The sequence below is a fragment of the Corvus kubaryi genome, unplaced genomic scaffold, assembly GCF_017639235.1.
Source record: "Corvus kubaryi isolate FWS band 111438036 unplaced genomic scaffold, C.kubaryi_AGA036_p1.0 split1-37296, whole genome shotgun sequence".
Taxonomy (NCBI): domain Eukaryota; kingdom Metazoa; phylum Chordata; class Aves; order Passeriformes; family Corvidae; genus Corvus; species Corvus kubaryi.
Genome location: NW_024582075.1, coordinates 2919053 through 2930480, shown reverse-complemented (window position 1 = coordinate 2930480; position 11428 = coordinate 2919053).

Genomic DNA, 11428 nt, shown 5'->3' with positions numbered 1-11428 from the left:
ATCACATCTCTGTTACTATAAATTAACTACATTTTTAAAAAGTGTGTTCTAGAGGTTTTAAAAAAATATTTGGGGAAAAAATATTGGAGGGGGGTGCCCCAGATAACTGCAGTTTTACAGTGGAAAACAGAAACAACAACTATTACCTAATTTTAGGTATACCATCCTTGTGCCACCATTTGAGTTGCTCTTAATTTTCAAAAGAAAAACATCTTTTGAGTGTTTGAATTCTCACAAAATTAATGAGACACTGTCTTTTTGTGGAGGTAAGATGAAAAAAAAAGTTTAATACTTGGGGATGTTTTTCAGACCTAGTTGATGTCGTATGTGGAATCTTTATACATGGTGTTCCTGGTTTATGTCGGGCACTTTAGTTCTACATAGTAGTGATATTTGAGACTTCTTAACATCAGACCTGGTATAACTGCTGCACATCAGGTGAGAGGCCGTCTGGATTCCCAGTGACTTGCTGAGAGCTGGAACTCCTCTCTCCCTTCCCACACTGACCTCCCCACTGCTCCTCCACCCTGCTGTACCTTGCTGGGGATCCTTACCTAGAAACTGTTCTGGCATGACCACTTCTTCACAGAGCTGACTACTGTGTGAGGAGTCACATTTATCCTATCTGAATTCCTGAAACAGAGGCAATCTAGTCTAGTCCAGGCCCCTGCTTCATCCACTGTTCCCCTCAGTAGTCCACCACCTCTGCATGCAAAACAATCCCTCATGTCTGGTAAGAGGAAATGCTGGCACTGACTTTGCAGCTGGAAAGTTGAGTTACAAGTAACTCAGCACATCCCTCCAAGGGAGAAAAAAAAGAAGGCTACACTATCCCATTTCTGGAAAGGCAATGGCAGGATAGGCAAGGGAAAAACATAGGGGGCAGAGCGGGGCCGACATAAGTCATTGCAGGTAGAATCTGGGAGCAAGGGGTGAGTATCATGAGTAGCACAATTGTATCCATACTTTGAAGTGATACTTGAAATTTTGGTGTGGTTTCAATTTCATGGAGCCAAGCTGTTACCCCTACACCATCTGCTTTATTGCCATCCTAATGTAGCTATCCTCTAGATGTATTTAAGGTTTTTTTCACACCTATCTGGGATTTGGGTTGGAAAAAAATGATAGGTGTTTTGTACTGCTACCTGATGTTTTGCCGACTGATTTCAGGTGATGTCCTCTGCTTCAGAAGCATTTAGCTCTCCAGATCTGCCAGTCCTGCATGTACAAAACACAGTTTCAGCCTTTCTGTGTGTTGCAGTATAAAATGCTATCACAGGGGTGTATGGGAAACCTCTTTTAACCATCGCTCTCCTGCTCTGTTGCGTAAACGAGCAAAACTCTTTGAAGAGGACCTGCTCTTTTTTACTCAGGGCACTGTTGCCACCTCGTGGCATTGGCCAAAACCACCAGCAAATGCTCCATGACCTACATCAGTTGCTGACAGATGTCCTGAGTGAGATGGATGTGGGATGCACAGAGGGAAGCAGGTGGATCTGTTCTGAGACTTGACCTCAGTGCAACTCTCAGAAGTTTGTTACAGGGGATTTCTGATCAAAGTGCCACATTCCTTTTGTGCAGAGTCAGTGGCAGTCTTTTTCCTTTCTCTTGTCCCATTTATTTTCTAGTGGACAAAGATAGTAGCTATTGTCCATACTGAGCCTCAGATTTTGCAAACATGCTGTAAAGTCCTAAGCCTTTAGGAAGAATTGCTGAAGCACAGCCCTGACAGACCATCCGCCTGAACAAGTAAATCGTCTTGAGTATGTGCCATAATTCAGCTCTCTGTAAACAAGATGTTGAGCAACAAGACTAAGAAGTCTTGTTCAGATCTTGTTATCCACAATTTTTTTTTTTTTTTCCTTTGGAAACGGAATACTTGAAATAGTTCCTGAAAGTCTTGCAATAACCCTGTGAAGTGGTATTCAGTTTGGCTGAGCCCCGGAGTGCAGACTGTATTATTGTTGTTGCTAAAGCATTCTAAAGGCTGAGGTATGAGTTTCCTGTAAAGTGGATAAAATCGTTGAGAAGTTGGACATACTTCTATGAAATAAACTCATTTGGAGTCCAGCAAAATTCTGATGTGTTTTGTTTGTTTGGGTTTTTTAACTGGAACTGAGAGCAATCAATAGAAGTCCAACATTGAATTTTTAATGCAATGTGGAAATGGTAACCAGAGTTTACACCTGAAATTTGCCTGAACATTGCTCACTAGTGTAAGCTTGTTTAATAGAGGGAAAAATGAGCAAGGTATGGATTTTCAGTGGTTATAACTAGATTAGAGATCATCCAAGCCCTTCTTTTTGAGACAAGTACTTACTTTTAGCTGCAATTAATTTATCATATATATTAAAAAAAAAAAAAAATTCAGAGAGCTAGTTGCAGTTTAAATTCTCCTAGCCACCAAAAAAAAAAAAAGAAAATTAAAGGTTAGCTACATATGTCCGGTAAATGGACACCACAGGCCTCACATGCCTATGCTGGCATGGTAAATGGAGAGGAAGAAGAGGAAGATGGTGCTGCTCTGGTAGACCGACACTCACTTGGAACAGCCTGAAGTGCTGTTTTCTCAAGTGTGCTTTAGTTATAAAAATGTTACCTTAAACCAGAGAAAGCAAGTGCTGAAAATCTTCCCTCTAAGACTTCCATAAATGATGAGTTCCTGACTTTCTTTGGGTATTGACTTTCCATCACTTGTTTAACATAGTCTTAGTTAATATTTTGCAAAAAAATAAAAAATAACAGCTCTTGCAAGTGGTCCTCCAGATTCTTTGTGGCTTCATTCTAAGCTTTATGCAAATACTAAACTGATTTAAAAGCCAATTTGGAACAAGCAGAAATCAATGTGGTTATTTGAATGAATACCATATAATTAGGAACATCTGGCTTGTGAATGTAAACTATAGCTAAACTCAGTTTTAAAGAGCAAGCTCTGCTTAGGTTTAATATCCATTTAAATCTCCCTTTTGATCTCAATTAAATTTTTACTAAAAAGAGATTATTCATATAGGTATTTTTAAGTTTTTTTTATTTGAAATTTTTTCTAGGTAAGATTTCCATTAGATATGCAAGTGGTGTTTTGACATGATTAATGTCTTTGGTGTCTTGGAGAAAAAGGGCATAGTTTGATTGTTACACATTAGCAAAATGCTTGGATCGTGTGCTTGGGACTGGAACACAGCCCTCACAAACTGAGACACGTGTTTTCCCACATGTACACTGCTTTTATATGAGCAGAAACTTTCCTTTTTTTAAGATAATATTCAGTTTCCTGTTCTGTCAGCATCACTGCCATACCTTAAAAAATCCAAAACCAAACAACATTATTTTCTATACACTCCAGTAGCACTGTTTAAAATGTACTGTATGTAACACTCGTTCAGGCACCTTTGTTTTTGAGCTCTTTTTGAGTTTTGGCAATGTGATACTAGATTTTCTGTTTTTAATTAACATACTCCTTTTCAATTAAAATTCTTCTAGCACAGTGTTTTGATCCATAGGCATGTGGCAATACCTCTTATGTCTTGCTGAGAGCAGATCTGGTGTAGTATCTATTCTGTTTGCCTGTGGTAGTGCTGTCGGGTTCTGAGCAGCACACTGACTCCCCTACTCCGGGGAAACCGTGACATTATGGCATGATTTCTGTTTTCCGTGCAGGGATTTTTTTCAAATTTATGTTTTTGGTGCTCTGCCCCTCAGATTTCTTAAGACCTTGCTTTTATTTTTGCAAAGGCTGCAACTTCGTAAAATAACATAAACATTTCATAAGAGTTATACCGTAAACAACTGCTGGGAAACTTATTTTTCTGTGTGACAAAACTAGCTCTGGTCTGCTGTACTCTTCGCCAGACCAGAGGATTGCACTTTCCTACCTCTGTTCATGCAGGTCACAGTTTCATTGTCTCCAGTGCTGCTCTTTGCTTGGCATAGCACTGTTGGCAGGAACAGTTTGTGTGTCCTGTTAAAGGAAAAAAAGTTTAAATGAAGAGTGGAATGTTGGCTACTGGAAGAAACAGTGCTATGAGCCAGTGTCATGCATGTTGCAGTACTTGGTTCAAGGCCCTGAAAAACACTATCCGTTTAACTTGTATGAACACAAAACCATCAGCAGCTGTCAATGATTACCTCCTCTCTCTGGATAGTTGTGCTGGTTTTGGCTATGGTAGAGTTAATTTTCTTACTGGTACCTCGTATGGGGCAGTGTTTTGGATTTCTGCTAGAAACAGTGTTAATACAGGGGTGTTCTTCTTTCTGCTGAGCAGGGCTTGCACAGAGCCAAGGCCTTTTCTGCCCCTCACCCACCCCAAGTGGTTTGGGGCTGTACAAGAAGTTATGGGTGTTGCTCTTTGTGTGAATTTTCAGAGTTATTTTGAAAGAAAAAAGATAAGCCAGTGAAACTCTTTCTGAGCTGAGAGCTGTCTTGTACCCTGGCAGTGTGCTGTTCTATAACAAATAATGATCATTGTGAGGTTGAAAGGTGGGGATCAGTCTGAGCCACCATCCCAGGCCTGCGCTGAGACTGTACTGTGACTGAAAAGTCCAACAAATAATGGGAGATGCAGATAACATTTATGAAGAAATCTTCATTTTGAGGCTAAGTGAAGGAGGTTCCTCACCTCTTAACCACATGAACTTTTGAGTAGGGTCCACAATACCTTAAAAACAACTGTTGTCACTATTTGGAAACTTAAAATATTGACATGTTTGTGACAAGGACAGAGGTTTGGAAGATGCACACTGCATGCTGTCTTGATAGTTTGCAAGGTGGTTACTATCATGTTGTCTTCTTGTGCTGTCAGCTCTGAATATTTATAAGTGTGGTCGTGGGTATTGCAAAGGTGGGACTTTCAAATTTAGCAAAGTTATGTTCAACATTAAGCAGGTTCAAGTTAGGAAGCCTTTTGTGCATGTATCTTCCTGCCCTCTCTCTGTCCATTTTCTTTCGGGGAGAAGAGCTGAGGTGAACACTGTCTGTTAGGGAAGTTTCACTGCATCCGTATGGAATCCAAGATCTGTCCCCCTACATGCTGCTTTTTCCTATCCCTCGCTTGGTAGGCTTATTGTAAATTCATTTGTCACCCCATGCTGCTGCTCATTCGGCCAGTTCATTGTCAAAAGGCGGTCTTCAGACATACTTTTGTACACCTTACTCTGTGGTGAAGCCCTAGATTTTGCTTATTCTGAAGGCCACACCAGCAGTGCAGTGTGGGTTTGTTCAGCACCAGATTTGTCATGTTTTGCTTTTACCATTTGGAAATGAAAGAATGGACAGACCTCATTACACCAGTAGCAGGTGGAGAATGGATGTTTTAACAGGAAGGTCTAGAAACAGGAAAGGAGTACAGCATAGGAAGGGGAGAAGAATAGAACTAAGTGCTGGATGCTAAGCATGGTGCAGATGCTGTTGAGTGATCCCCAAGTAAAATTATTGGGTGGCAATTATATGTTTTTATAATTTCTTAACTTATAGTTGTTAATCTTTTATCATTTATTAACCACATGGTAGAAACATACACTATCATTCATGGGTTTCCCCAACAGGTGGGGGTATTGTGAATGTTTCAGCAAGCCATAATCATCTGCTTTAGTCTGATGTCTGTTGTGCAAAGGGGAAATAACGAGTTAAGGAATAACAAGCAGCAATGATCAGACCAAACCCAGGAGTACACATATTTTTCAGATCTGGATTATAGCTCAATCTGCTAATCTTTTATTTATCTTGTTTCTCTGTCTTTTGGTGGGCTGAATTTTCCTAAGATAAAAACAGTACTTGATAGTTTTTGCGCATGATGAAAAGTTGGTTTAAAATTCTGCAGCATATATAACTGAGATGTTAGAGTTTGCTGTTACATGGAAACACTGAATACTGCTGAAAACAGTATTTCTGACATTTATCATAAAATAAGCACTGTCTAGGTTATCTTGATAGATGTCTGGTTTATGGTAGAAGATAACACAGCAGTAAAGTCTGGCTACAGCAAAAGATAGGCTATTGTACCTAATATTCTTAATTACAGAACTGTATAAACAGTCCTATTAAAATCACACAGCTAATCAAGATCTTTTTTTTAACTCAACCCCAAAATAATTAAATTGCATAAGAATTGGAATTCGTTTTTGCTATGCTCACACCTCACAGACAGTGCATATTGCACTTTCTTTTGCAATAGTAGAAGTAACACAGCTACAGATGGTGTTGCTTTACCTCTGTGTTAGGAAATAACTTTAAAATAGCTTCTTGGTTTGCCTGGTTTGCTTGGTCTGTTTGTAACTGTGTAAGTGCATAACTGAAAGCAGAACAACTTAGATGAAGTAGGCATAATACAATTCTTTGTTTCAGCAAGAAAGCCAAAACTTTACATTTTCTTCTGTGACTGTACCACTCTCTTCACACTTTCCCTGTGCCCCATCCTGCACACGTGATGTCCACATGCAGCTTTGTGCACAGGTGGTGCCTGTGTGTGCCAGCAGCAGAAGGCACAGACCGTGGGCCAGCGCTGCACCCTTGGGCACCGGGGAGCTTGGCTGGTGGATTTGTGCAGATGGACAGTGCTGGAAGAGGCAGCAGATCCTGCTTTTGTGCTGCAAGATCTCAGTGCTCTGAGAGCTCATCCACCAGTCTGAACTAATAGAGAAGGGCTAGAAAACAAAAATATTTCCTGTTTTGTAAACCTGTGCATCTTGAAAGTCAATGCAATTGTGATCTGCTTGCCTGAAAAAAATTGTAGTGATACTGAAAGGAATGCAAGAAAGGAACAAGTCAAGGGCATGCTTCTGTGCTGTTTTTGCCTGCTTACTCAATCAGTAATTTCTATATAAAGATCTTTCAGGTAAAATCTACAAGTTAATGAGGCACCACTTGCAGAAGAAATAGCTAGAGTTAATTTCCTAATGATACCTCAGTGTGGCCTCTAGAGTTGAATTTAACAATTTTCCTCTTATTTCTATGAGGAAAAAAACCCCATTATTTGTATGGTTCTTTTCTGAGATACCATCTTGTTGCTCTTATGTGAGAGCAGCATGTTTGGAGATTCCATATATGTATGCAGACTAGACCTGATACCCCTTTTCCTGTTTGGAAGGTTTTAGACATATATATAACAATCTTACATCTTGTTCCCCCTCAGAACATTAGTTTGAGAAAAAGTCAAAACCCTTGAGAACTGGTGAAATCCATTATAGTGTAGTACGTGATTTCCCATTACATTTTGAAAATTGTATACATAAAAAAATAATATATGTGAGTGACTCAGGATAGTCTCCAATGTTTTCCTTATCCTGTATGAAAACTTGCATCATGTATCTATACTCCACACACATTGAAGAGTCTCAGAAGTTGAAAACCTGTTAATCGAAACCTCTAGAATCAGAAATAGGTACAACAGCTTGTTGCGGCTAGAAAAGAGAAATGGCAAAAGGCTTCCTTGTATTTTTCCTCTGGGAATTCTGGCCTTCCCTCTGCAACATTGTCTGTCCAACTGTGTGGTGGGTTTTATGCTCTTCATTGTAGGAAGTTACTTTTGTTTTCTGTAAGAGAATTTGCCCTACAAAATTTTGTTGTGTCTAGTCATTCTATTTTTAGAGTTTTTGTAATTCTTTGTTTTGCCTTCCTGTTCCATATCACATGCAGAGTTTACAATTAAAGAAGTTTTTTGAGCTTGCTTATTTAGCATGATTGCTGAATGGCAAAACATTATCCCTAAGTTATGGTATCTTTTAGTTTATTCCATGAAATCAGCTGTTTGAAAAGCTTTGTTTATAGCACTACTGAAAGCCAGCAATTTCTTCAACTACACAGTCTTACATGGGTCAGTGTAATGCAACATTTTTGCTTTCTCGTAACTGATTCACACAACATTCTCTACCTTGCTAATTTGTGGGAAAGAAAATTTCAACAGCATAGCTATTGGTACAGCATAAAGAAACCATACCTGCAGTTATGTGTATTGTGATCTTTCAGGGTACTTGTACACCTTTTCCTTTTGCCTCACAGTTGGGAGTGTGGTGGGTCTCCTCAGCTGCCATCGCTATGTGTCATGTGGCTTCAAATAATTCCATAAGTTACAGTCAGCTAATGACACACAACTGACTTAGGGAAAAGGACTGGTGGCTATCAACTGTACCAAGGAGTAGCAGTTGGGTATGGATCATAATTTTTTATTGTTTAAAGGTTTGCAATCCATTAATTGTGACATTCTGGAAGAGCAGAAATTATTCACCATCCAACTTTAATTGTGTTAACAAAATATGGGGAAGTTTGGATTGGTTTTTTTTTAATCCCATGAATGTCTAATGTCTGAAGTGTGACATTACCACGTCCTCCTCTAGAACTGTTCTAGGGCTGTACAGCGTTTTTCTTGCAGTGGAAGATTTAGTCTTGCTTCCGTGGCAGCTGCCTCCTTTTGAAAGCTTCTTGCTGGTACTTTTCTGGTGGTGGTGCTGCTGCTTCCTCTTTTTTTCTAAAACAAAACATTATTGTCTTTTTTGACATTTCAGAATCTTCTTGGCAGCAATTTTAGCACCATTTTCTTTGCTACTAACATACTTATTATTCTTTTGTTATATATTTATAAAATATGTAATAGGATTTGCAACTTCTGTATCTAATAAACAAATCCTTCTGTAAACAGAGCTGTTTCAGCATGGATTGTGACACAACACATAAGCAGGGTTTTGAGCTGGACTGGGGATGTGCTGACACACAGCTACCCATCCCTTCACAATTCCCCATGTACTACTGTAGTAAGCCAGGGCCTGGCTCTAGTCTGTTCTTGCTGTGGTAACCCTCCCTTAGGGTTTAGCAGAAGTCAGGACAATTTACAGATGATGAGTTAAAAGCCAAGCCAAACCAAAAGTAGCTAGATTTTTTTGCACAGTAAAACCAGGAGTTTTTTGTTTCAGCAGAGAAGGGTGGGAAGGACCATACCCGGCTTTGTAGCTTTTAGACTTTTAGCCACTGAAGTATGTCAACCCATTTTTTTGTGTGCTGCACACAGACGATTTCATTTTCTCTGGGAATTCTGGCCTTCTTTCCATGGCAGTGTCAGTCCAAATGTGTGGTGAGTTTTAGGCCTTCATTGTAGGAAGGTACTTTTCTGTAAGAGAATCTGCCCTGTGAAATTTAGCTGCACCTCCTAATTATGTTTTTAGAATTTTTGTCACTCTTTTTTTTCTTGTTCCTATTCCATATCACATGCACAGTTTACAATTAAAGAGGGATTTTTTTTTGGAGCTTCCCATCTTTTTACTCACCATGGGATCCATATCAGTCTGGATGCTTTGACAAGTGTCACTTCTCTGCAAATGTAGTGTCATCCATTACCTGGGCTCCAGTGTTTTGCACGGACCCTTCTTAATTTTTGCCTGCCTCATTCCATTACTTTTGCTGTCTTTCTAAGTAAAATAATTAAAGTTGATTGGGTGCAGACTTGGGAAAAGGTGATAATGTCCTCATTATTGTATGCCAGTACAAGTCCCTGCTTAACCTGAGATCAGAAAATTACATACCTAACCAGTCTTTAGCCAGGTTGGAGTCTTTTCAGCCAGTGCATGTATTTTTAGGAAGCCTAACAACCAAAATGAAACAAAAAAGAATTTCTCAAGTCTGAATTAAGACCCTGTATGCAGGAGTAACAGGACTGAGTGAGATGTGATTTTGATTCTGTAGGGAAGAAACAAAACAAAACCACTGTATTTTTGTTATCTATCCAGTGAGGTATAAAGTTTCCTGGAGATTTGAGAAATCCTAATTTGTGGAACTTGCTGACATTTAATCACAAGTCTTATTATCTCTCTGTGTCTGTCTGTCATCTAAAATAACAAAAGGCATCCATCTAGTATGTAAATCTGATCATGCAGGGATCTTGATGCTGGCTTATATTCCTATCTCTCTACAACACTTCCTTTGATTAAAGGACCCCAGAGGCTATTGCAGTTCTGCTGGACTAACCTTATGTTTCTTCCTGTTCCTTGTCTATTCTGTGTGAAGTCTTCTGAGTGGTTTTAATCTCCTAAATGGTAATTACCCCAAACTAGTACCTTTTTTTTTTCCTTAACCTTGGAAATGTGCCTTCTTTAGCTACTCTGGGGTTGTAATTAGGATAATACTCAATTTCATTCTCTGTGCTTTGAAGGATGGAGCTTTGTACACCACAGGAGATGATAAGGCCTGTAGAAGACAGCTAGCTTCTTGAGGGATATCTTTATGGGGCCCATGGAATTACATGTATTGCAAAAGAAGAAATTGGCAGTGTCACCAAAAGCCTTTAAATAAAACAAAATCTGTCTTACCTAGGTGTGGGAGAAGCACATGGCAAAGGACAGTCCTTATCATAAAATAGCTGAAAATAGGATAAAAGTGCTTACATTCTGAAGTAGTATTTACCCCAGTCCACAGAGCAACTTTGCTGTAGGTGAAGAATTTGTACTGCCCTACGTACTGTATCTGTTATTTACAAGACCATCCTGCCTACAGCTGGTCTTCCCCGCTTTGTGAGTGTTTAAGCCTTAATGAGTACAAGTGAATGTTACAATCTGAACAGTTTATTTATTTTTTTTTTCCTCTGTGCCCCACTGCAGAGCAGCTAACAGCTTTGGCTGTATTCTGACTTCACTGTGAAATACACTTACTTCTACTTGACTGCAGTAAGACATTTGCTAACTGTTAATAGCTATTAATAGCTTTACCTCCGGGAGACCCTGACAGCCCTTCAGGCCCACACATTTAACCTTGTGACAGAGAGGTAGGTGGGAATTTGATTTCATGTTGGAGCTGGCAGTGCCATCAGGCCTTCACTTGAGAGACCACACCTTTTCTTTTGTCAGAGCAGTTACCATCGAGGTTTTGTGCTGTTCACTGTGCTAAAAATTTATTAAACGAGTAAGTAGGGAAAGATGATTCCTTAGGACAGTGGTTTTACTGGAGGCTGTGTGAACTGAGAATAGGCTTCCAAGTAATTCCCCCGATTTTGCACTGGAGGCATTGCAAACTGGGAAGTGGCTGCAGAAAACCCCTGTTCTATTGCTGTAAAACTGTATCATGTAGTAGTTAAAAATACCGATCTTTTCTGAGATGTGTGTGGGGTAACTGTGGCACAAGAAATCAAACAGTTTTTCCTACAAGGTAAGGTGAATTGCTAGTCTCAGGTAGATGGCACCATCCCCTGAGCATGAGTGAAAGAAAATCAAGATTAAACTACCTGAAAGAAAGCTGCTGCTTCTCATCTTTAGGCATGTATTTAGTCATCCAGTATTAGTCAGTATAATTACGGAGGCTACAGAAGTAATTCCAGATAGCAAACAGCGTTGAAATGTACAGTTTAGGCTTAAAAATAAAATGATTTAAAATAGATTTTCCTGCAAGTTAAGAGAATCCCAGTGTGATTGTCAGCCACCGCAGTCAGACGCTGCTCTGCACTCAGGGCTTTTT